The following is a 26,472-nucleotide window of genomic DNA, read 5'->3' as shown; positions in this document are numbered from 1 at the left end:
GCTGTACGTAATAAATGGATCGAATCACACTGTATGTTGACATGTGGTTTAAAATTGTATAATTAACAGGAGCGTTATTTAGAAATCTAAATCTACAATATTGTATAAAGATCATTTCGATTATATTTATAAGAATGTGTCACGATAACCCCCCTCCAAAAAGCCCCCTGGTACTATAATAAAAATAAATAACGAAGTTATTACGTTCTTCCAGGCTGCATTGCCCCTTGGGTCTATACGGGCTAGCAGTATTGTGACAACTGACAGACTCCACCTACAGAAGCGCTTGTCCGTCATCCTTCAGATACTACGGTTGTTGCTTAGTATTAGTGGCTCAACAGCGCGTACGGTTTGCGTGCTAAGCTGTAGGAGACAGTTCTTCATAACAAATAAACACGCATAAGTGTACAAAAAAGTATTTTCCAATTTCGTTGTTCGTGTATTTGACCACCGAGGCAAGTCTGCGGTGGAGAATAGGTGAGCGCCCCGGGCTGTTTCGCTCCCCGAGCGCTGCTTGAGACTCGGAGCCCTGCGCGCTGTCTGCGGGTTCAGGGAAACTTCGCGGTGGCCGCTGCTGGATGGAGTCAGAAGCGCTGATGTTTCCACTTGGTTTTATTTTTGGGTTCTACTTCGGAGGAGGAGCGTTGTGTCCAAATAAATAAAAGTCAATCTGGAAGAGGAAGAAGCGCGATGGTTACTGTTTTGGTCGCACAGTGAACAAGGTTTCGTTCATTTTACAGTAAGTCGTGGCGAGATGTATCAAGGACGTGTATTCAGATAAATTCAGTTAAAATAAATAAACATAAATCATAAACACGTCAGTCGTACTGGAGTGAAAAGAAAAAAGGAAAATTGTTTCAAATTGGAAACGAAAAACAACGACTGAGTAAGTACTGAAACTGTTTTATCTCATTATTATTGAGCTATTTATGTCATGTTAGCACTGGTTTTTGTAACTTTTCCAGGATCTCGGCGATTTACCAGCAACACCAACACTAAAGACACCATGTACAGTACCAGCTACTTTAGCTGTCCGGTTAATGTTGTTGGTTTCTTTTGCTAGTTTAAAATTACATTGTTTTCTAATAATGGGAATTTTGATGGTAGAGTACGGTGATACTGCAGTTCTTACTCGCGCTAAGTTTTTATTTTACCGTTGCTTGTACTGCATGCTAAAAACCCTATGGAAAAAGTGCAGATAACCGTATGTTTCGTTTTCAGAACAACTTGCAACAAGGCCTCCCGCCTTAGTGTCCTTGTTGTTCCGTTAGTAATACAAGTGTGAGTGGGTACGCTTTTATCTTTATTTTAAGTTAACTGCGCTTTGACAAGGGGTGGAGAACGTGTTTTATATTGCGAGATTTGCGGAGACGTTTAAAGGCCATTTTATTATGATACTCTTCTGCTGTTTCTACCGGAAGTAAATGGCATCACCGATGTGCTGTCGGCCTAAAACTGTAGGGAAAGAGGGAAAAAAAGAGAACTTCGCAGTTTTTCGTTTACTTTTAATGGTGATTCAGAGGCGTTTTGCTGAAGATATTTTAAATAAAAAATGAACGTCTTGCTTTTGGATTATGTACACACAAGCCCGACCTCTTAAATTCACCTTTATTTTGTCGTTGAATTGAAAAGTGACAGAACCATATTTGCTCAAATTTTCCATTGGGAGTTTTCAGGTTTTAATATTTTACTTCTTTAAATGACTCATGTGGAGCAAAATCGACTCTAGAAACAACTCCGCACTGTCAGGAATTTAGCTATACTAAAGCGTTTGCTGGAATCACTATGTAACGGTTACTCGTGTGGCTGTAAAAAGAGGTTATTTCTCTGTATAACGAGTTGTTAGTTTTACTCTCTTGGCATTATAACAACCTACACACAAAGGTTTTTTTTTACACTGTTTTTGTAGTGGAGTTTTTCCTTACGTTTGGTAACTGGGTGTAATATTTTGAGCATAGAGCAAAATGTGGTTCTCCGAGTTTGTCTCTGTTTTAGAACATAAGAACAGTAACAAATAAGAGGAAGCCATTCACCTCGTCTAGCCTGTTTGGTGGTTAGCTACTTAATCCAAGGCATGTTTTTGGAAGAAGCCAGGATATTGGCTTCAACAACATGGATGGGTAGCTTGCTCCTACTCCCACAACATTTTGGGTAAAGAAGTGTTTCCTGTCCTGAGTTCTAAATGTACTTTCACATTTTTTCCACTTGTGTTGACTGCTTTGTGTATCAGTGATTATTCTGAAGAAGTCTGCTCATTTGACTGTGTCAGTGCCCTAATGGGTTTTGAATATTTCTATCATGTCCCCTCACAAAATGGTTCTAAAATGGTTCAATTCCTTCATCCTGCTATTGTAGGACATTTTCTTATGAATCAGAATGTATTTGGTTGCTCTTTTCTGGACTGATTAAAGAGCAGCAATATATTTTCTAGAGTCTGGTGACCAAAATTAAATGCATTATTTTAAATGAGGCTTTGCTAGTGCACAATACAATTTTAACAACATGCCTTGATTTAAATTTTAAACTTCTTACTGTATATCTCTAGATCTGGTTAACCTTTTTAATTGCTTCCCTACATTGTCTAGAGGATGTAATTGATGTGTCAACATAAACAGTGGTTCCTATTTTTGTAGATATTGTTAGTTTTTTGCACTTGGCTACTTTAAATGTCATTTTCCAGTTGTACTTGAAGAAATACTATTGGAAATTAATTGACAGATATTCATGACATATTCAGCAAAGATGGCCACATGGTTTTTCAGTAGTTACTAGTTTTGTAAATATGCCTGTCTGCCTCTACAGTAAGTGCTATATTATATGTTAGCTAATGTCTTAATGAAATGTAAATGTCTCTGAGAGATGATAAAATTTGTCATTTTGCATCTGAAGTAAATTGAAGGTGAGTGGGACGGGGAAGATAATTGGATTGAACTGAATATAGCTGCTGAGAACCCTGAAATATTCACCTGAATTATCAAGAAAATGTTTTTTGACATTTATGCTTTGCTCTGATCTGTCATTGTTGGTCACTTTCTCTAAAAGTGCTGATTGTTTTTTGCTTTCTTGTTTTATTAAAACAGATATATTTGCACTGTACTCTTGTCTTTCACTGGTATTAAAAGTCAAGTTCTTGCTGGTTCTGCTTTAGTTGTGCTTGATCTATTTGATGGAGGTGATCTGTTGAACAGGTCTGTGTGTCAGCAAGTCAGTCTTACCATAGCACTGCCTTGAGTCACTGGACAGAGACATGTCAAAACTGATTTGCTGCCATAGGATCAAAAGTGGATATGAATAAGACCTTGTGATGTTCACTGATTATCAATGGTCCTTGCTAAAGCATGGGTTCAGTAGTTTTTTGTGGTAATTTAATTAGTTGTATTACACGGCAAAAATAGATTATAGAACAAAGATTACAAAGAGTTAACATTATAGATAACCACCCTCCCAAAATCTCTCAGCCAAATCATTTGCTGGTATGCAGCTAAAGAAGTTATAATGAAGGAAGAATTGTGTATTGACCTGTTTCAATGAAGCCATTTATCATCCTTGGCTTTTGAAATCAAGTGGGCGTAGGTGTGGAATCTGAAAGAAGCAGTTGAACATGATTTCAATCAGGTCTCCAAAAGACAGTATGCATGTCTTCCATCGCAACACTTTTCAACATTTAGCTGTTGGTAAGAAGAGGCTGACCAAAAACATATTGACAAAACCTGTTTCTAATCATCCAGCAATGCAGAATCTCTAGGAATCAATAAAATAATTTGGGCAAATACATCTTACAGTGGTTACTTGATCTTCTTGCAAACAAACTGAATATGTTTGGCTTTTAAACCTTTTTTTCAAACTTGATGCAACACTTGATTAGGGCTCTCTAGTACAGTTTGTACCAATCTAATCAGAATGCGTTTCAGCTCTTACCAGAACAGTTATCAGTGGGACAATTGATGTTGCAAGCAGTGACAAAGGAGAATCATTCCTGTTGTATTCTAGTAATAGAATAGATGGCATATACTGTAAAATAAATTATATGGAAAAGTACAGTATATGTTGTATGGACTTACAAATACTTTCCTCACAGTCTGCAGTCTGCTTTTAAACTTTTTAAAAGATTTCTATTGATTTTGCTGTAGAGCTACCCAGTTAAATGACAACATTATTTGTAGTTAAATCATAAAGTGATTTAGAACAATTTGAAGACTTTGACCCAAAATAATTTCGCAACCTGACATAAGGGTATAAGGAAATGGATCAAGCATTTGCTTTTCTTCATCCTTCGTGGGCTTTTTCTTTCTGGTGTGTGGTAAATGAATCAAATGAAATGACAGAGAGAGACCAATTTATAGGTCACTGCTTCTTAGAATGTGTTACAGGCTTAATGATGTGGGCTATTAACTGTGGGTAATATACAGGTATGTGGAAAAGCAGAAAACAAAATGGAAGATTTCTGTTAGCTAAAGCTATTAAATAGCTAGCCGAGGCAAAGGTTATAGAGTGGTAAAGTGGAGTGATAAAGGGGGTGCACATACTGTATGTTATAAAACAAAGCATTTTTTCTCCAAGATAGTCTTGCATGGTTTTGTATCCTGAAGCACTACAATAATTTATTTTATGTTGTATTTTAGTTTATTCCAGGATTCATTATTGTTTTAATTCTGAAGTTATAGTTCACAGCTATGTAAGTTGACAATTTTCAGTTTGCCAGGGAACATATTTTTGCATACACTTCAAGGTGAGCTCAGGCCTTGAGTTTGCTTTAATTACAAACAGCGCTTTTCTGCTTGCTTTTTGTACAGTTGGCAGAACACCTTGGTAGCTAATGCTCAGACATAAAAATGGTGTAATACATATAACTGTTCATCTTGTGCATTTGTTAAGAAGTAGTACAAATTGTTTTAGAAAAATAACAAAACTAGTAATGTAGGTCTGTAAAATCTCCAAGAGAAGTCATATTTCAAAGTAATATGGCTTGGAGAGAGAAAACAGAATAGTCTATCCAGTATGTGCACTAAGGTAAAAAGTGAAAATATTGTGACAGTGAAGTACAATTTTTCAGTTTTGCTTTGTACTATGTACTATTTGTAATACTAATGTAATACTGTAGTATTAATTTGTATTTCAGATCATTAGATATTTATAAGGCAAATGTGCAGAATGTCAGATATTTTGGTGGATATATGTCAGAAAAAATGTTTTTGTGTTTAATGACTTCTATATGTATTAGTCAGCATTAGTATTAGGACTAATTAGTATTTGGCTACATACCCCTAATATGCAATTGCTGCTTCAAGTCTGTGATCCATTGACATCACCAGGCTCCTGATTTGTTGCTTTCAGATACTTTGGCTTCAGTTAAGGCTTGGCATTTTTCGTTGTTGCCTGTTTTGTGGGGTTTTCTGACTTTAGTTTCCTCTTCAACGATAAAATGAATGCTCAGTAGGATTCATATCAAGGGAATGACTTGGCTAGTTAAGAGTTTCCACTTCTTCTTTCTGATGAACCCATTGATTAATTGTGCAGTTTGTTTTGGGTCATTGTCTTGCTGCAGGGTTGAAATACTGCCTGCTGAATTTGGAGGCATTTTATTTGGACATGGGTAGACAAGATGTTTCTGTACACTTCAGAATTCATTCTGCTGCAGGCATCATCAGTAATATTGTCGATAAACACAGGTGAGCCCGTTCCAGAGGCAGCCAAGTATTCACATGCCATGACACTACCTCCACCATGCTTTACAGATGAGGTGGTGAGCATGAGGTAGAGAGGATCTGTTGTAGCTCCTCTCTTTCTCCACACTTATGCTGTTCTGTCGCTTTAATAAAGTGTGTCTTTGTCTTGCATATCCTTAAAATTTTGTTCCAGAACTGTTGTGGCTCACTCATCCTTGTATTTTATTGCAAATCTTAATCTGCCTTTCTGTTTTTAGTGCCAATGAGAGGTTTGCATCTTTTAGTGTAGCCCTTATTATTTTCCTGCCAAAGTCTTCTGTAACAGTGAATTTAGATTACTTTCACCCCTGTACTCTGGCAGCTGTTTGTAATCTCTTTCCCTGTTATTTTAGGTTTTCTTCACAGCTTTAATGATTTTTGTGTCATCTTTGTTGGACAACATGGTCTATGCCAGTTACTTCTCCAGTAGTTTCGTCCTTTTTGAAGACATTTCATGCTGTTGATCATGCAATGCAAAGGAGTTTAATCCCGGCGTCCTGGCCAAATTTCCCATTGGCCCTTACCAATCATAATAATAATAATTAGAATTAATAATAATTGCTTACACTTCTGGACAGTCCACTCAAAGCGCTTTACAGGTAACAGGGACACCCTGCAAACAAACTGAATATGTTTCCACCCCCACCAATGTGCAGCATCCACCTGGATGCCCACCAATCATCAATAATAATCCCCATCTCTGAATTGGCTTCATTACTCTGTTCTCCTCCCCACTAATAGCTGATGTAGATAAGATCACTTTATTGGCCATATACAATTTCTTGTATTAGGAATTTGTCTTTTCACATACCCCAACTTTCTCTTCATGAGAGACACACGATGTGTGGTGAGCGTTCTGGCGCACTATGGCTGCCATCACATCATCCAGGTGGATGGTGCACATTGGTGGTGGTGAAGGGGAGTCCCTTCCTGTAAAGCGCTTTGAGTGGAGTGTCCAGAAAGTGTAAGCAATTAACAACAACAACAACAACAACAACAACAACAACAACAACAACAACAACAACAACAACAGTATTATTATTATTACCTGTCAGCCATTTGTCCTAATACTTATGTTCATCTGAAATAAGACATTTCAGAGATTGAACACAACAAACTACATTGTTCTAACACGGCTAAACGTGTATGCAAAATAATACCCAGAAACATACGTGGAAATTCTATGTTGTCTCATATTTTTCTTTTGGTCTGAAATACAGATTTCATTAGCACACAACAAAAATAACAAATGCCACTTCATTATTATAATAGATATGCTCTTTCACTGTATATGGAAGATACATTTATAAAAAAGTTGGCAGTTCTCCATTGTTAGTGAATAGTCTACAAAAATTTAAATAAAAGGTTTTTAACCATCTGTCTGGGTTTGTCAGAGAAGGGTTCCCCTGTGCTTTGTACCATCACCCCAAGTCTTGTAGCATTGAAATCAGCAGGTGAAATGTGCTTCGACAGCACTTACAGAGATCGTGTTGGTCTGCAGTTTTATTTCTAATGTTTTGTAATTAATATTGTTGTTGCAGTGATTATCATTATTTGAACTTGATTGTTAGAATTTAGGTGTGTCCCCAAATGTATTATATTTGATGTCCCCCAGTTTTAGTACTACTGTATAGAAACTTCCTGTATTAAAGGGAAAAGGAAATGTGCTGCCATTGTCTTAACTCGGGAACTATAATGTGTTCCACATGTAAATTACTTAAGCTTTCTTAATGTGAATCACTTTTAAAGTGGAAGTTTTCCTGCTGTATAGAATTGCTTGGAAAACACCTATTTACAGGAACTCCAGTTTCATTTCTCCATTTGCTTTAGATGATGTAAATGTGAAGCATGGCAAATGGATGACAGCTCATTCATGGGAGGCTACAAAAAAAGATGTTTTCAAATGTTTTTGAAAAACAAATTTAGGGAAATAGTTAAGAAATAGTAAAGCTAAACTTCATTAAGATTTGAGACTATCTCATTTTTAAAATAGGCTTTATATTCAACAATACATAAATAATTAGCTTAAGTGCTGATATCCAAGACAAAATACACCCACAGTAGAAGGGCATTTAAATTGCAACATTTGTTCAAGCTTATTACTTTCCTTAGGGTTTATAAATATAAATGGTGTCTTGTTCTAACTCAGTCTTTGTTTTTTTCATTATGTTTGAGTTTGTATTGTTAGCACTGTCAGTCTAATGTGCAGTGCAATATTTTTCAATTAATTTTACATCATTAAGATTTCATACATGAATCAGTTCCAGGATTGGTTTACATTTATAAAACCAAATATAGTAATACAGCGAATGAGCAAGGCCACTTAATAATTTCAGTTCAAGTCAGGAAAACTGCTGATAATTTATGGATGAGAAATGTACTTAAAGAACATTATTATTTGATTATCAGCTGAATATCTAAAAAGTATGTAATGTTTCTTGGAGAATATCAAATTTAAAACTGTTTTACTTGAAAAACAAAAATATTTCATCTACATGGCACTAAGAATGGAAAATGGAAAAAGAACGGAAAAATATATCTATTATTAGCCTTAAGTACAAAATTCAGGACGGAACTTTTTTTCATTACTCATCAACCCACTGTATTATTTGTAGTACTGTATTACCTTCCCAGCTAGAGCAGGAAAATAAATTGTCAGCACTTTGAAGTATTATTCAAAACTTCAAAGTGCCTAGTTTTTTCCTTATTACTAGTATTCAGTACTTTAGTAATTGCAAACAACGACAAAGAAATAAAAAACTATGAAATGTGCTGTTAAGTTGTGTGTTTTTAGCTGTCAACATACCTACATACTGCTGCTACTAGGGTGGCACAGGTTCAAAACTGGAAAATAGAGGGAGCAACATTTTACAATTAAAATTGAATAACTACCGTATTGTTTTTCACTAGCTATTTTATATTTTGTTGTTTTAAAAGGGCAGCAGGATAGAAAGCCTCTTAAAATAGTAAGCACTTGCTCATTATAAGTACTAGTGAAACATCCAGTGTAGATGAGTTTCTCCTGTTCTTAGTTTTCAGTGCCCTTCCATGTAGATTGTGTTTGTCTTCTGATTCTTGTTTTACTGTTGGTTCTGAAGATGACCATTGGGTTGATATTGCTTATGGCTTTGAGGGCTGTTGATAAGTATACAGTATAGAGATTCTCTTCTTTTAGCCTGCCTGTGTTGTGCATTGCATTCTCTGGATGGATTCACAAGCAACAGTATCCTCTTTAGTAACATGGTAACCAAAATTGTGCACAGTACACTAAATGAGCTTTTTCTAATTTATTGTACAGTTTTAATATAACTTTCCTTAATTTAAATTCTGTGTGTTTTACAATGAAACTTAACATTCTATACTTGTTTTCTCCACAATGTCTGCAGATCAACATAAACATCCAGCTAGCTACTTCAAGCCCGGTGTTTCCTACTTTATATTTATAATGCAACACACTGCACTTGCCTATGTTCAGTTTCATCTGCCAAGTATCTACCTAGTCCTAATTTTGATCCAAGTCTTTTTAAATTTCTTTGACAGCTACTTTGAATCAGTAAAGGCAACATCTTAAAATAATCCTAAAAAATATTTAATTTTAAATATTTTTAAAAATCCCCTGACAGATGTTTTTTTTTTATTTGACAATTTCTCAGCTATAATACCCAATAAAAATAAAGTGTACCAAGCAGGGTTTTATGCTCTGCTGAGGCACATCTTTTACTGGTACCTTCTCACAGGTACAAGCCTCTCGGGATGCAGGCTCTCTCAGCCACCTTGCTTCTCAGCTCTGGAACTCACTCCCTCCATAATCTCTTTTACAGTCTTTAAATCTAGACTAAATCTGCTTAGTCTTTTTAGTGTTTGCCTTTTTGCCCTTCTCCATGTTTTTTATCTCTATCTTTATTTCCGTTTAATGATATTTTGATTATTTCTTTTTGTTTTGCTTTCACCCTGTAAAGTGCCCAAACACTGTTGGCGTACATGGGCACTGAAATACAGTAAATCCTTGTGTCCCTTGTAGTGCTCATGGTTTCTAGATCATGAGACACTGTAAGGCGGGAGGAATCCTGGCTTGCTTGTGACAATTGACATGTAATACAGTATATGTGGGAAGAAAAGTGTTTTACATCTAAGAAAAGCAAGGTATTTATGTTTGTTTATAAGCAACAAGGTGCAGTTCAGAGAATGCCATATTATGTTTTTCCTGTTACTGTATTCTGCACTTGTTTTGTCCAAAGCTCTAACAGGCGATTTTGATTATTAATAATATCATAACACAATTAAATCACCACTAAAATATTCATGATGATCAATTATTGTCCAATGCTTATTACAGAAAAGGCTTTTTTGAGGGTCCTAAACATTGATCGCTTACTTAGAGGTCTTCATTTCTATTTTCTGATTGCTGGAAAAATCAGCCAAGCAACCTTATGTATTCATGCTTTGAATTGTTAGCAATGTCACAAGCAATAAATTGACGAGTGTAATTCAGAAAAGTATGTTGCCAATTAATCGCTAAATTTTGTTGATAGCATCTTGCCAGGTTTAAACTTTGACTATCTTTGTGTTCACAATCTGAACCTGGATAATTGTACATGTTTTCATCTGAGACGTGGTGCACCTGAAATTCATTGTACAGTTTTAAGATGCTTTTTAATATAATGCTTGTTTTGGTTAACAGACACAATTGTTTCCTGAACAAAGTATTGAATAGGAAGATAATCTGAACTAGATAAAGAATCATCAGACCCACTTGGCATTGATCAGTTTATTAAAAGTGTTTCCAGGATCCAACATACATATCCATGAGCTACAAAGCACTGGGAGACAACTGTAAAAATACTGGAGACAATCAGAAGCGGATGGATATAATAGCATTTACAGCTGAAGTTGTTGATGCATATTTCATCAAGCTGTCACTGTTAAAGTTAACTTAAAATTTGGTGATTACTGACACTTTTGTGTCAGGCTGGAACGTTTGTGTTCCAGCCTCCCTTGGTGTCAGGAGGGTGTCAACATTCATTAGTCTCCTTCCAAAGGAACTTTCAGTAGAGGAAACCAGCAGCTCTATAGATGTGTATTATAAAAACAATTTCTTAACAGAAATCAGGGCAACCTTTTCTGAAATAACCGAGTAAAACAAAAATACAAACCTTTTCTTTTTAGATACCCATGTGCAACATATTTTTTCTTATAATGTTTTGAGCATTCAGTCTTTAAGATTTTTAGTTTTGTGTTTCCAAAAACTGAATAAGTTAAGAACAAAACTATGGAATGCAAGAGCATTCAGCAGCATATCTGTTTTGTTCAAAAAGGCATTTCATAATGTATATTTGTTTTTGTTTTACCGAGTGGTTTCATCCTGTCTACCTAAAGTATTAAATAACATAACCTGCTTCGTTGCAGTTTGCTTATTGATTTTTTTTCAACTTTTTTTTGTACTTTTCTTTTAGACATTTAGCCTGCAGCAAATGCTTTCGTTGTGCAAATTATGTGCATTCAATTTTTGCACATTTGTGTGATATCATCTATCTGAATGAATTCTCTGACCTGTGTCATCACAAGGTGTCATTCCAAAAAAAGGCATTTTTTTATAATTACCAACCTTGATAATGTAGTGCTGCATTTCAGATTCTACAGTACCTCATTTTCATCAGTCTTTTAAATAGGCTGTTTCAGTTTCAACTGTTGAATATTCCTTTTTTTATTTAATTTCCCAGAATAAAAAAAAATATCAAACATATTTGGGAGGTACTACCAGCTTCATGGAATCAGCTTTGTGAAGCTGCCTTTCATCTTTAAAGCTAAATGAAATCTGAAACGCAAACAAGAACATAAATATATGTACTCTCTATTGAAATAACAGTAAATAAGAAATAATAATAATAATAATAATAATAAGACAATAAGAAGAAACAGAATTAATGTAAGGGAAATGCAGATATTGTACATGATGTGTTCTTTAAATACCATTTGAGATTAATTTGCTGAATTATAAAGGTATAATTTTTGTCCCTCTGTTTAAATCTGTAAGCATTACTGTATTTATGATATCATTAAGAAGCCATGGTAAATATGAACAGTAACTGTCTTTCAGGCAGTTTACAGTTTTAAATGGTGAACTCTGCTGTTAATGTCATATAGTGAATTACATAAGCAACCAATGAATGAACCCAAAAGAATAACTGGGAGTCACGCTTATCATAATGTTACTTATCGAGTGTAAAAAGGCTGCTATTTGTATGGTTTGCATTTTACTAGGAAACTTTTATTAGAGTCCTTATTTTATTTTGGGTCTTTGTTTGGAATAGATTTAAAAGGTTTTTTGGAAAGAGCAGAAAACAGATGATAATTGTCTATCTGAAATTTAGTGCTAAAGCTAAATTAATTATTTGCATTTAAAATGTCATTGAAAGTTTGTCAGGTGGAATTGAAGCGTTGTGAAAGTAATGTGTTCTGCTGACCGTACCTAGTGGTGTTCAGAACCCTCGTTTATTTTTCATGCAAAATGTTAATGTATTAATATCAGTGTCTCAGTCTTGAAAACTGGTTTTGGGTCAGGGTTCCAAACTTGGCTGGATTCTCCTCCAGCTCTCAGAGCTGACCACATCCCTTAATACGGAATCAGCCTGTCTTATCTTGCTTACAAACCCCATCTGTATTTCCCCTAGCTGAGTGACCTTGATTTTGTATATAATTTGTTATTTTTCCATCAAGGATTACATAACATTGGTATGTTTTTATTTAGTTCCTTGCTTCTTTTTGAATTTTTCGTTGTACTGTCACTGTTGCTAACCCCTCCCTCTTCACCCGAGATGTGTGTGTTCTGCATTGCTATGATAATAACAAGAAGTGCTGTTATTATTACTTGCCACCTGGAAGGCAAGACAAGCCATTAGACCTTTGAGACCCAGAGATTTGTTGTTCTCCTTAGAGAGTTGTTTGTTTTTCTTCTCTCTTATGCATGTCTTGTGGACTCTGATGCACTTTTACTCATTAGTGATTTGTGAAAGGCTCTGTGGCAATTTAACAATAATTACCTTTATTTGTGAAGTGCTTTTCCAAACCCAAGGACATCTGTTGTGAGTGCTATACCAAATAATAATTGAATTAAATTATAATTGCATTTAATTCAGTTAGCCACTAATTTTATACTCAGTGCTTAAATCTGGACTTTCTTCTCTATAGTTTAATGTATACTACTTTGATTATATCAAGACCATTTGCCTATGTGTCCAGTGTGTATTGTGATTGTTAAAGTATGTCTTCTTTAAGCAGTGATGCTAAAAATCACATAAACTAGACCCACAGTGATGGAAACACCTGTGTATCAGCTAGTGGTGGATGTAAAAAAGCAGCAAATAATAAAAAACAACTTTTGGTTAATTTCTTGTATTTTTATACCATACACTGTAAGGTAACTAATTAATGTTAAGTTTAACCTTTTTCTGCGTCTGTCACCATGGAGAGAAATAAAGATGATTTGCTTTTCTTCTCAGAGACGTTTCACACTTTACCTGTGCTTCTGAACTGTTCTGAAAAGCACATGCAAAATGTAATTTAAGAGGATTTTCCAATATTTTAATTGGAGTTAGCAGCTACAACAAAAGTTTATTTGTCTTTGAATTTTTATTTTTTGGAAACCATTTCTAGAATAAAAAGTAATCTTAAATTCATATTTTGGTATTATGGTGGGAGAGTCCTTGAAAGAAGCAGGTTTCTTAATAGGGAAGTGTTCCAAAACTGAGGTTTAAGCTCTGTGAAAAACTCCAAAAAGAAACACAGATGTGCTTCTGTTTTCATTTAGTTTGATTAGAGTATTACATTAAAAGCAGCCAAAGTGTAATATATCTTCCTGGACTCATGTTGTTGCGCATGTGATTTGAAATTTACAGTAGCAGCACTAACTTTATGATCTAGTATGGTTTTATTACTGTAATGTACTAGATATATTTCCTGCAGTTTGATGACAAAGATGATGTTATACTGCTTTGTGTAATTTGTTCTTGACATTTTAGGTGGGTGTCAATATCATGGTTGGCTTTCTGAATCAGCTTCTTTTAATCTATAAAAAATAGTTTAATTCATTTCCATGCCTATTTCAAATATTTTCTGAAGGAAAATACATTAAAATATTGACATTGAATAAACACAGACATTGTAAAGATTTTAGTTCACTATAAGAGTTTAAAGTCTAAGATATTTTAGTATGAACTGCTCAATCACTGAAAGAATCAAAAGGCAAACCAAAGGAGTTTCATATGATGTGCTGCTCATGTACGTAATGGGTCATTAATTTGTATTAGACCAGAGGTTTTCATTCCTGTTCCTCAGGGTCTCCTTTGTCAGCTGGTTTCAGTACAGCCTTAATCTATTGTGGTAATTGGTGTCGTTTAAGCTGGTGTCTGGCCTTAGTTTAAAACTTCCCTAGCTTAAGTGCGTGCAGATTTTCAAGCACCTTCTGCACAAAACTTTATGCTCTCTCTGAAGCTTAGTAATTAAATAGATGCTCATTTTTCAAAGGTGACTAACTTTCAATTAACAGATACACGTGGGAATGACAAAATATGTTTTCATTTCCTAAAATTATCCTAATTCATCAAAGACACCTAAAAAGGACAGTTCTGAAACTTTCCCATTACTACAGGGTTGAATTAGGTTGACACACCTCTTGTGTCTGAGTTGATAAGCTATGTCAGTATAATTCAAGACATCTGTAATACATTAAGACATGTCTTTTAGTTAGTCTTTTCATTGTATTTGTATTTCTAATGTTAACAGTGTATGGAAATTTGTTTGTACCTGCCTAAAACTTTTTGTAAAAATGGTTCATAAAAAACAGTCCTAGACTGGAAGAGATGTGTTTTTTTCTGTAAGTAACAAACTCTAAAGTGAAAGTCTATACAAAATCTTTGATCTTATTTTTGTATTAGACTGTCCACTGATAACTGTGGTCTACAATAAAAATAAATCTATACTTTAGAGTTTATTATTTATTATTATAAAAACGATTTTCATATTTATTAGGAACAATAATAGCAGATGGCATGATACACACCAGGTTGTTACATTGTGTGTTTAGTGTCTTCTTGATAAAATGTCTGAACTGTTACCACAGATATTTACAAATCATTTTAATCAAGTATTAGATAAAAATACCCAAAGACCTGTAGTTTTTTTCTTTCATTTCTTCTGATCAGCATATGAGCAAATTCAACTTTATGAGAAGGATGGTGGTAGTAAATAAACAAATGAATAATTTTCTTCAAATCAGCACCTGGAGAAACAAGCATCTTGAGGTGCACCTCAACTGGATGGTCCAGCTCGATGGCCAATGAGATAAGGAGTTTAAAGTGGTGAAAATAATGCATATGCATGACTTTTTATTAGTTTGCTTCAGTTAGATTGGAATAAGTGGGTCATTGTCACATAAGCCTACCCCCTTCCAGGAGGCCTGGAGATGGCACTTGCATTTCTTTCTCCATTATTCAGACTGTTCAAGTATAATTAATTAACTAAAGCACTGAATACAGAGACCTCACTTGAGTATTGTGGTGTAACATATGATGACTTAATTTTTTCACTGTTCATCCCTGGAAATTCAGTCTATCTTAATAGGTTTATTGTATGAATGTATTCTCATTGGCTTTTAAGAACTACAGCTGTCCATGTATATCTGTTTAGGAAATAACAAAAGAAGCCTTCTTAGATATAGCTATTATATAATCAACCAAAGACCTCAGTTATTCTTAAATCCATTCCTAACTACACCATCAGCCTTTTGATGTTTTTATATTGATTTTCAGTTAGCCACAGTAGTTTAATATGGGTCTTACTGTATTACATGTATACACTACTTGTGTTTAGACATGATATATGTCTCCTACAGACAGTAGGAAGATACACTGTATGTTTAATACAAGGTAAAGGTTTTCCATAGTACAGTATGTGAGCATACTGGAAGCCATTTCATGTAGCTTCACTAACAGATTCAGTAAAATGCAACAGGGGATAGTGTTGTGATAACTTAAAAACAAAGCATCTGACACAAAATTTTGGATGTCAGAAGATGTACTGCTCTGAGAGATAATTTGGAATCGCTGTGTGATGCAAGCCTGTACAAACACTCTGTTCACAGTGCATCAGGGAAGATAATTATTAATAATAATTGCTTACACTTTTATAGCGCTTTTCTGGACACTCCACTTAGAGCAATTTACAGGTAATGAGGACTCTCCTCCTCCACCACCAATGTGCAGCATCCACCTGGATGATGCGACGCCAGCCATAGTGCGCCAGAACGTTCACCACACATCAGCTATTAGTGGGGAGGAGAACAGAGTAATGAAGCCAATTCATAGATGGGGATTATAAGGAGCCCATGATTGGGACATTTGGCCAGGATGCCAGGGTTACACCCCTACTCTTTTCTAGAAACGCCCTGGGATTTTTTTAAATGAATACAGAGTCAGGACCTCGATTTTATCTTTAATCTGAAGGACGTTACTTTTTACTGTATAGTGTCCCCATCACTATACTGGGGCATTAGGACCCACATAGACTGCAGGGTGAGCACCCCCTGCTGGCCCCAGTAACACCTCTTCCAGCAGCAACCTTAGTTTTTCACAGGAGGTCTCCCACCCTACAATTCTTGTTGCATACTGTTCATTTCACATTGGTTATACCACTTGCATTACTTATAAACACATTACATTTGCATTTACATCTGTGTTTTCTTTACACATCCTTTGACAAATAAGGATGCGTTACAAACGAGGAGGTCATTTGATGTCTAGCCCACTTGGTAGTTAGTAGATCATTTGATCCAAGGATTTCGCCCACTGTTTACTTGAAAGAAGTCAGGGCATCAGCTCCAGCAACATGACTAAGTAGTTTGTTCCATATCGCCACACCTCTTGTGGTAAAGAAGTGGCTACCAATTACAGTTTTAATTGCACTTCCATATACAGTAGTTTCTTCTTCTGTCCACTGCTTCATGTTTCAATGTTCATTCTCAGGATGTTCCCTGGGTTGGCTTTGTCCAGTGCTCTTGAGGATTTTGTATACTTGAACTCTGTTAATAACTGGAAAGGTTCCATTTCTTGAACCTGTCAGTGTAAAACATTCCCTTTTCTTTTAGAAGATATCTGCTTTCTTTTCTTTAGGCTGATTCCAGAGCAGCAACATGTTTTTTACAATGCACCAAAATTGTACACATTCTCAGTATGAATTTAACCATTTTCATACATTTCATTTACAGATTAGTAACTGTTCATCAGCATCTGAAATCTGTTTTAACTTTATTTTTTGTTAAACAAGAAACCTGGAGTTGTTTGTACAAATAGTTGATTTATTGTTCTAAAGATTTTTTTTTCTGTTGTATAATTAGTTTTATTTTAAAAAGAGCAAAAAGAAAGGAATTGAATGTATAATATTTACAACTTGAATATAACTTGAACTATGTGATTAACAAAAGACAAACAGAATGCATACAAAATGTGGTTTTGTAAACCACATGCTCTAAATTTCCACTCAGTTTGGCGGTTTGAGTAAAAAGGTTTCCAGCTATTGCCCTATCAAATACCCCTGAGACAGCAAGTTCAGTTCTTCCGCAAACTGTGACTTTGTTCCAATTAGGCTATTCATTTTAGTGAGAAACTACATTCAATTACTTAGCAGGAGTTGGTATGAATAAACATTCGGAAGAGAAAGAACTAGATTCTGCTGTTCAGTGTTCAGTGATCAGTCAAGATTATTAAATAGGTGGTTAGACAAGGACCAGGGCCATTGCTGAGAGCAGTATATTCCCTAAAGCTTTGTTGATTTAAAGCAGTATAAACCTGTTAATATTTGTAATCAATAACTATTCAACAATATTGTTTTGTTCTAATTTTGAAACATCAGCAACACATTTTGTATTAGGGAGCAAGTGTAAAACCTTAATAGCCTTTGGTAAAAAGGTGGTATTTGGTCATAGTGATAATTTTAAATGTGTCCTTCTCTTTGCTGTAAATTTGGTCTGATCTCATTACTTCAAACTTCTGAACAAGAAGATTAAAAAAAACATGCACAGCATATATGGCTTCACAAACAGCCCCAACCCCAGTCTCTTGCCTCTTAGAAACTAGTATTTTTAGAAGCTGTATGGATGGCTATTGATTTTGATTTTTTAAATGATTTTTGCACATTTTTTCAAATGTCCAGATAGCATGCAGTTAATTCAAAATTAGTTTTGCCATCTATGACATACAATTTGTGTAAATAACGGAGATTGGCACATTGAACAAAAATCCAAATGATGTGAACTATTTTATAGCATAGTAAAAAGTACACTTCAGTCAGCTGTAATTTGTTAAACTGTTATTACACTAGTCATTTTTATGTTAAAGAATGAACACTGGATCTGATGTCTTTAATGTAAGCTACGGCACATGTTGTTTACTCAAAACACAAGTATATAACTCAACCCATTTCTAAGAAATACTCTTAAGGCCAGCAGAAGTCTGTGGTAAAATATATAATGTCTCACTTTTCACATTGCAATACAATAGTATACTATTCTTTCTATTCTTTTAATATTTTGAGACTATAAAGATAAGAGCAAAATTTTTAAAAGACTGCAAAGTGTTTCGCACCACAAGAGCAACTAAATCCCTATATAAACACTAGCGTTTAGACTAGCACTGGCATTGATGTAAAAGTTTGTGGTTACAGAAAATAGGCAAGATAAGTTATCAGCAAAATCTCCCACACAAAATAAAGATGACATAAGCCATTAAAGACCTTTTGTCACACCATGTATTCAGTATACCTGACCAATATAAATAAGTTTCACTGTATAGGTTCAATTGATTATATTGTCTGTGTGGTTATTTATATAACTGTTACTTTCTGTCAATCAAAAACTCACTTATTATCTGTCAGAATTAAATAACATATACTCAGATATTCATATACACTGTTTGATCTCTTCTAATATCAATTGGAAAGTGAGAACATTTTAGAAAGTTAAAGGTTTATTTAAAGAACCTAAATATGCATATGAACTTGAACTTGAACTTTATTGCCATATGTAACCGGTACATGTACTGGTACAATGGAATTCTTACTTACAGAAAGTCTCTTGATTGTAAAACAAGTGTAAAAACACAAAGTGCAAACAGTGCATCAAGACAATATACAAACAAACAGTAGACAATGTACAAGTAAACATGTAGACAGTTTGAATGTAAACCATACAGACGTGTAAACAATGACTGGAGATGTGCAATAAATAAGAAATCATAATGAGGTAGACGGTGATGGTGTAGGTGTGGTCCGAGGGGGATGGCTAAATGTGTTCGCCAATCTCACTGCTTGTGGATAGAAGCTATTGAAGAATCTAGTGGTAAGTGTCCGTATGCTCTTATATCTCTTGCCTAAGGGCAGTGGGGTGAAGAGCTCATGCCCGGGGTGGTGACTGTCCTCTGTGATGGCCAGAATTCTACCACGGCAGTGGTCCTCATAGAGCTGTTTAATCTCGGTGAGACCACAGCCGATGATCTTCTGGGCCATATTGACCATTCTCTGCAGTGCCTTTCTCTCTTGAGAAGAGGTGCTGCCGTACCACACAGTAATCCCGTTGGTGAGGATGCTCTCGATGGTGCAGCGATAGAAGTTCACCAACAAAGGTACTGGCATCCCCCATCGCTTGAGGCACCTCAGGAAATAAAGGCGCTGCTGAGCCTTCTTCATGATAGAGTCAGTGTTCACAGTCCAGGTTAGATCTTTAGAGATGTGAATTCCCAAAAACCTAAAGCTGGTGACTGTTTCCACTTCCGTTCCATCAATACTGAGTGGGCTGTGAGTGTGTGGCCTGTGTCTCCGAAAGTCCACTATTAGCTCCTTAGTTTTATTAACGTTCAAGTCCAGGTTATTGTTATGACACCACCTAAGCAGCTGTACGACTTCATCCCTGTAAGTGTTGCCAGCCCTGTCCAGGTGTGAGTAGGCCCTTTGCAGCATGTAGATGATCGCATCCTCCACACCAACACTGGGCTGGTAGGCAAACTGTAGGGTGTCCAGTGATGAGCTGACCAGGGGTCTCAGGTGGGATAAGACCAGCCTCTCCAGTGTCTTCATGATGTGAGAAGTCAGTGCAACTGGTCTGTAGTCGTTGAGGACAGAGGGGCGCCCTTTCTTTGGTACCGGGACCAGGCATGATGTCTTCCAGAGCACCGGGACTCTTTCCAAGCGCAGGCTCAGGTTGAACAGTCGCTGGAGCACTCCGCTCAGCTGATCAGCACAGGCCCTCAGAACTCTGGGGCAGATGTTATCTGGTCCTGTGGCCTTACCCTCGTGCAGCCTCTTCAGCTCCTTCTTCACCTGGTCAGCTGTGATGGTCAGCCTGGCCTGGGGGATGGTGCTCATACTGCTTTCAGTGCTGCAGGTGTTAATGGCGGAGGTGTTGGAGAGTGGCAGCTGTGGGGGATGGGTGGGTGAGTAGCCGTCGGGGGGTGTGGCTGTAGGCGGCCATGTTTGTGGGGGGATGGAGGAGGTATTGGGCAGTCGCAGCTGTGAAGGGTTAGGGAGCGTGTGGCAGTGGGGGGAAGGGTGTTGCGCCACAGAGGACCCAGAATCAAACCTGTTAAAGAACTGGTTCAACTCGTTGGCCATCTCCAGGTTCCCTTCTGTTGCACCCCCAGCCTGTTTGAAGCCAGTGATCTCTCTCATGCTGCTCCATACATCTCTCACTCTATTCCTTTGCAGCTTGTCCTCTATCTTCTTTCTGTATGCGTCCTTGCTCTCTCTTAACTTCTGCTTTAGCTCCCTCTGTACACGCTTGACCTCTTCCTTATCTCCCCTCCTAAAGGCTCTCTTCTTGTCATTCAGAAGAGCCTTCAGGTCGCTGGTGATCCAGGGTTTGTTATTGGAAAAGCAGTGTACGTCTTTGGTGGGGATGGTGTTATCTACGCAGAAGTTAATATAGTCAGTGACACAGTCCACCATACTGTCTATGTCGTCCCCATGTGGTTCGCACAGCACATCCCAGTCGGTGGCCTCCAAAGCACCACGTAGATCCTTTATCTTCTTTAATAGAAAAGATATTGGACAATCTGTACTATATAGTACTAGTCATAGACCTACCGATTGTTTGGGAATTATGCAATATAGATGAGATGGTGTGCTACCCATCTTTCATGTATAACTTGTGTGGCGCGTATGTGTGCGAGCCTAAAAGCTATTTCAGTATTTAACAGTTCTGTCTTTCTTGTGTTGTTCCCCTCAGCTGAATGTCAGAAATAAAGCAGCATGAACCACTGTGTCAATGTAACAATGTAAGTTGTCATATTAACATACAGATGCTTTATGCATTTTTCTATAAAGATTGTTACATTTCTACTTTAAGATGAAAAACAAGTAAGAGAAAGATTATTGTTTATTTTTTGCACTGTAACCCATGAATCCAATAAATTTAATCATAAATGTTGAAGGCATTAAGGTCCCAGAGCGAATTTCAGGGTTATTGTTGAGCTCTTAACAAATGCTTAAAGTGATATTGACATGTGTCTTGCAGCAGAACATGATTTTAAAAAATGAAATGTACTGTAGTCAGTAGCCTCAACAGTGTTGAGAAAAAGACAAAAACAGACAAAATCATGAAGATACAGTTGAGTTTAATGTCAAAATATATTGCCATCTTTTTCATAGCAATGGTAAGCTGATAGTGGTTCTGTTCCATTTCTAAAATAATTAAAAAATGAATTAGAGATGACAAGCAGTGCTTTTATGATGTCCTTGTAGAATTCTTGAAGGACAAGCTCACATACTGACCCAGCCAAATGTACTTTAAACACAGAAATACAGACACTTACACACATTGCAGACAGTCCCAGGGGGTGTCCTGTCTGCTGCTGTTTAGAATGGAGCATCCAAATAAGTTGCTTCTAACAGAGCTTGTTTTTCAATATCATAAACTGTAACACAAGATGCTAGTGATTTAAACGACAGCAGAGCTATCGTTAGCTTGGATAAAGTTAAAACTGTATCCCACAGAGCATTCTCAAGTATGTGGATGTGCTGGATAAGATTTGAATTCGTTTACATTTTAATTTTTCACATATGGAAACCTTTAGAAGGTGCTTTCAATGGTAGAAGGCTTTGATGCTAGAATGATGTACAATAATAACTGGTTTCCATCATATAGTGCCAGCTGAAGCAGTGCTCCTGTTTATTTGTCTAAAGTGGTTAAGACTGTACAGATAGAGACAGAGGTGTTGTTAGTTAACTAGTAGATGTTGTATCAAAGCTCAATATTCACCACAGGTTTAATATAGAAAGAGGTTCAAAATATAACATAAGGAAATTTACTTTTTGTAAGCTTCAGGCCCCCATGTAAGCAAATGTCAGGAGCTAAACATCATGCTTCTTACATTTGGTCAATTATTTTACTGACGACACAAAAGATCAGTTCATAAAACTTTCAGTGTCTGTACAATTGTATGTTTCTGTGAGGTGGTTGAGAGTGTTTTACTGTGGCATGGGGTATTTGGTAGAATGGCCAAAACATTGAACACTAAGGCTGGTTGTACATTTTAGGATGACGTCTTTTTCACTGAGAGCATAAGTGGATTAAATCACAAAACCAGTGTGCTTGCAGTAGGTGGCTTTATGTGTATGTGTTGCTCCAGTTGCCTGGTTTTGCAGCAGCCAGGAACGGGTTATGTGTGAATGCAGCAACTCGTGTGAGTCTGTACTACTGTAGATTAAGGGATCTGTGTTGAGTGGTCGCTGCCTGGCCTGAGTGATAGGAGCAGCCCCTAGTCAGTTCCAGCACGCAGATAAGCAAAGAACAACTGGTGGTTTTCTTGCTGTTGTGTGATAGCAGTCACAGAAATAAACAAGTGAGGGTGTGAGCCTGTGCTCATGAGATACTCCAGGGACTGGCTGCAATTTGTTCTTCGAAATAAAAAACTCCTTTATTGGCATAGCACTTTTCAAATGTGTGGAGTTCTCATGTGATGCATTCACCTGTGGCAAAAATAAAAGCCAAAGTGAAACTAAAACCAAGAAGACATAAATATGCTGTCTAAGTGCACCATCATGACCGAGAAAAGCAATGTGAAGCTTTTACATACATGTTGCCTGCTACTTAACTTGCTACAAGTATTAGAGTGTTTGTATTGTGTCAGAGCAAGCTTGTCTGAAGATCACAGAGATGGAAAAAAAGCTAAATGTTTTGACAAGATAGTGCTGCCTAAGTGGTTTCACAAAAGGTAACTGAGTTCCTTATTTTATTATCTTTTAGTTCTTTACTTTGTAGCTAATTGGCATTAATCCTGTTATACACCCATGTTCATTTGGGACTCAGTAACACTTAATTTTTATTAACTTTCATTACGAGCCACATGACTTGCTTAACTCTTGAGTAAACCTTGATACAGTGCGTTGTAAACAGTCCATTGTGGTCATGCTGTTTACAGAAGAATAGGAGTGGTAGAAGTCTAATGTGGGTAATCTGATTTCCACATTTTGATTTCAGCTCCCACCAGCAGCCGTGCAGTTAAGGGGTAGGGTGGAAGTGTGGCGTCAGACAGATAGAAGGGACTCGATTTCTATATTGCTTATGGGGTTGCCATGTTGATCCCCCCTTCCTCTCTACTGTCAAGTGGTTCGTGAAGTCATTCTGCCAAATGGCTGACAGTCTCGATGTGCCCTATTATCTGTAATTGTTGCCATTGCCATTAAATGTTTTATCCTAGCATAACATGAGCCCACACAACACGGAATGAGTAAGGAGTTGCTCACCTTTCCATTGTTTTTTTATTTTGGGGTTGTGGGGAAGCAAAAACAATTTTGAGTAGCCATGAATTTCATTTGCCCCATTCTAAATGTTCACAAGAGTGAAAAGATCATTGTTCACTTAGTCTGTCTTTAACATTTAAATATAGTTCCTGAGATAAGTGAAAGATTCTTAGGAAACAAGGTAATCACCACATCACCTCAGAGCTGTGCATTTATATTTTGTTTTACTGTGTAGTACACAATCTTCAGTTCTGGGGTGAATTGTAGTTATGCATTTACATCAGGGAAAGCAGTTCCAGCCAGAGAGGGTATGGTGGTACCCTTTTCTAATGGAGAAGATGTTTGTTATTGAAATTCGTAAATGTTCTCGTAAAGATGCCTTTAGTGTTATAAGGTTTACAATGTTTACAATGGGGAGTTAATCTGCTTGTGTTAATGTTTTATTTGAGCTGAATATAGAATGGAATGTTTTATCAAAGAAAGACTTCATAGTGTAACACAGTGATTTTAAACCTTGATATCAGAGGATCTCTTTGTCTACTGGCTTTCATTCCAGCTGAGCTCTTAGAAAATGGAATCTCTACTGACTGATCACTGGAATTGAACATTTTTCTATAATAGATCATTTTATTCAGTATCTGCTCTCAGTCTTTGGGTTCAGAAATATCCTTCTGCATGTTTGTTGTGAAAACGGTAGCAAGCAGAACTGAATCTATTCTTTCTTCAGCTTGTTTATTAAGTGGTTGCTGCCTTATTTTTTATCTAAATAGCTCAGAATAGGTGACACAGTAAATGATGTCCAGACACAGGCTAAATAGAATTGCACTTTATTCAAAACTTGGATAAAAATATAGGGTGAAAAATCCAAGATGGTTTCACCATGATTTTTTTTTATTTGTGAGAGTTTTTGTGGATTTGGTATGTAAGGAATTAGTGATAAATACACCAGACTGTTTCCATTCCTAAGACACATGCATTCTTATACAAAAATCTAAACTCTTCTCGTAAAAGATCATACTGATGGCTGAAAACAGCAATTTACAGAGGATTGTTCAGCAAATCACAATTGCAGATGTAAATATGTATGTGTGAGTTAAATATGATCTGATTAACCTGGTAGTGTTCTTTGTTTTCTTTGTTGAAGATAAGAACTGGATAGTACATGTTATCTACATATTCAATGTGAACTGAAAACATTAAAAGACTGTCAGACTTCCGCTTTGCTATCTGATTCTGAGAGCATGTTGCGTAAGTTTTGTACATTCATGACTGTTACTGTTACTGTTAATAGACTGTTAATAGACTAAAAGAAAGATGGTAGAAGATGTCAATTCCAAGGGTTTAAGACTATAAGACCATGACTTTCAACAGAGTACTGTTTTACACATTGACATTTAGCATCTCAGTGTCAAAAGAGACAATTTCTAGGCTTTTTTTGTGTAGAGATAGGTTGTATCAGACAGCCACAGGAATATCTGACACATATGGAAATGTTAGTAGGGTGTTCTTAATTGAAAATATGTTTGAATTTTGCATTAGCACAGTACATAATGACAGAAATGTTATAAGCAAGTAGAATCCCAAGGGTTTACCCTTGACTACAGGATCAATAAATACTACCAGAGAGAGCAGGTTAAAACCCTGCTGTGTACATGTACTCTGAATATGACGGTGTTACTTCTTTTTAGTATTAGAAAGGTTTTCTAAGACCACATCAAGCTATTGACCTAATTTGCTGTATTTTCATTTTCCAATGTGTGAGTTGCATCATAATAAAAATTCCCTAGATTAAATTTTGTTTAAAAATACCCTTATTATTTACCTTTGTACAATCATTTGTGGTACTTACTAGAGACTGTAGAAGTCTACTTTGCAAAGTCCTACTGTCTCTAATTATAGGCTTTATATGCACCAGAGAATGTAGCATCCTTATGTAGGATGGAAGCAGTTTTAGGTCACAGTGTTTTTCCTGGGGTTTCCAACACACCATTGCATATATGAGCTTTGCTGCAAGTGTTGCTTGATGAAGTCATTTTCTTTGTACTTCTTGCATATTTTAAAGCGGGAATTAAAGGCTTCTGCATGTGTATGTCACAGTTTTAGATTGTTTACAAATCTAAAAGAAAGTCAAAGTGAATAAATGGGAAATTAGTGTTTGACGTTCTGTTGTGATTGGATTATGTATTTATGTGGATAAATAGAAAATGCAGTTTTCCATTGTTTTGCACAATTGAAAAAATTATTAAATCATGAGGGTTAGGTGGCGAAGGAGCACAGGGGTCTGGGAGGCCACAACTAGCCTACTGACCTATTACACTAGACAGATGGCACTGATTTGATTTCCCATCTTGAGGAATGACAGCTGAACCAGCTAACCTGTGCTGTCTTTGATATGAATAAATATAAACAGCATCATTTTAAGTCCTTGAAATCATGGAGGTTAGATATATTGAATTGATTGTGTTCATCTTCTGATTTGTTGTAAAAAGACTTCCAAATTAAAAGTGTCAGTTCCTTAATTTTTTCAATTAAAATATGAAAATCACCTAATGCAGTTTGCTTAGTGGGTTAGTTGGTGTAGTGCAGTGTTTTGGACATATTGTAGGGTTTAGCTACTGCAAAGGACCTTTATAAATTTGTGTTGTGCTGTAAAATAGCATGTTATTTAGGATAGGTAATAGTTATTTAGGATATTGGTAGTAGTTAATGACATCTGTTAGAAGATCACTTTATCTAACCACAAACTGTGAGATAGTGTCAACTATTGCAGAACACATTTGATAAAACTGGAGGTTCACCCTTGAAAATAGATAGCCACCTGTTTTAACGTGACCCACACAAGAAAGGGATTTTTTGTGTAAAAGCATGCGCACAGAACGCAAAGAGAACTTGCTGTGGTTTGTTTAATGCGTCAGTCGGTGAGATGTTGTCAGGAAGTAGCCTGACATCTCTGTGCTGTAATTATCTTGCTAACTAAAAACTT

At 36.4% G+C, this 26,472-nt stretch overlaps 1 protein-coding gene across 2 annotated transcripts in view; it reads left to right on the top strand.

Moving 5' to 3' along the window:
* The first annotated feature begins 540 nt into the window (after positions 1-540).
* The window catches only part of LOC148837810 (tyrosine-protein kinase JAK2-like), a 97,673-nt gene continuing 71,741 nt past the window's right edge, over positions 541-26,472 (top strand). The window contains exon 1 of one of the 2 annotated variants that reach the window (XM_088911520.1): positions 541-886. The gene's annotated coding sequence lies outside the window, so the exon portion shown is untranslated. The remainder of the gene's footprint in view (positions 887-26,472) is intronic. The other variant, XM_088911521.1, reaches the window with a different exon arrangement.

This window comes from Atractosteus spatula, chromosome 3, assembly GCF_055471065.1.
Source record: "Atractosteus spatula isolate fAtrSpa1 chromosome 3, fAtrSpa1.hap1, whole genome shotgun sequence".
In the NCBI taxonomy this organism is placed as follows: Eukaryota; Metazoa; Chordata; class Actinopteri; order Semionotiformes; family Lepisosteidae; genus Atractosteus; species Atractosteus spatula.
The sequence above is the reverse complement of the archived record's forward strand: the minus strand, read 5'-3'. Positions and strand labels throughout refer to the sequence as shown.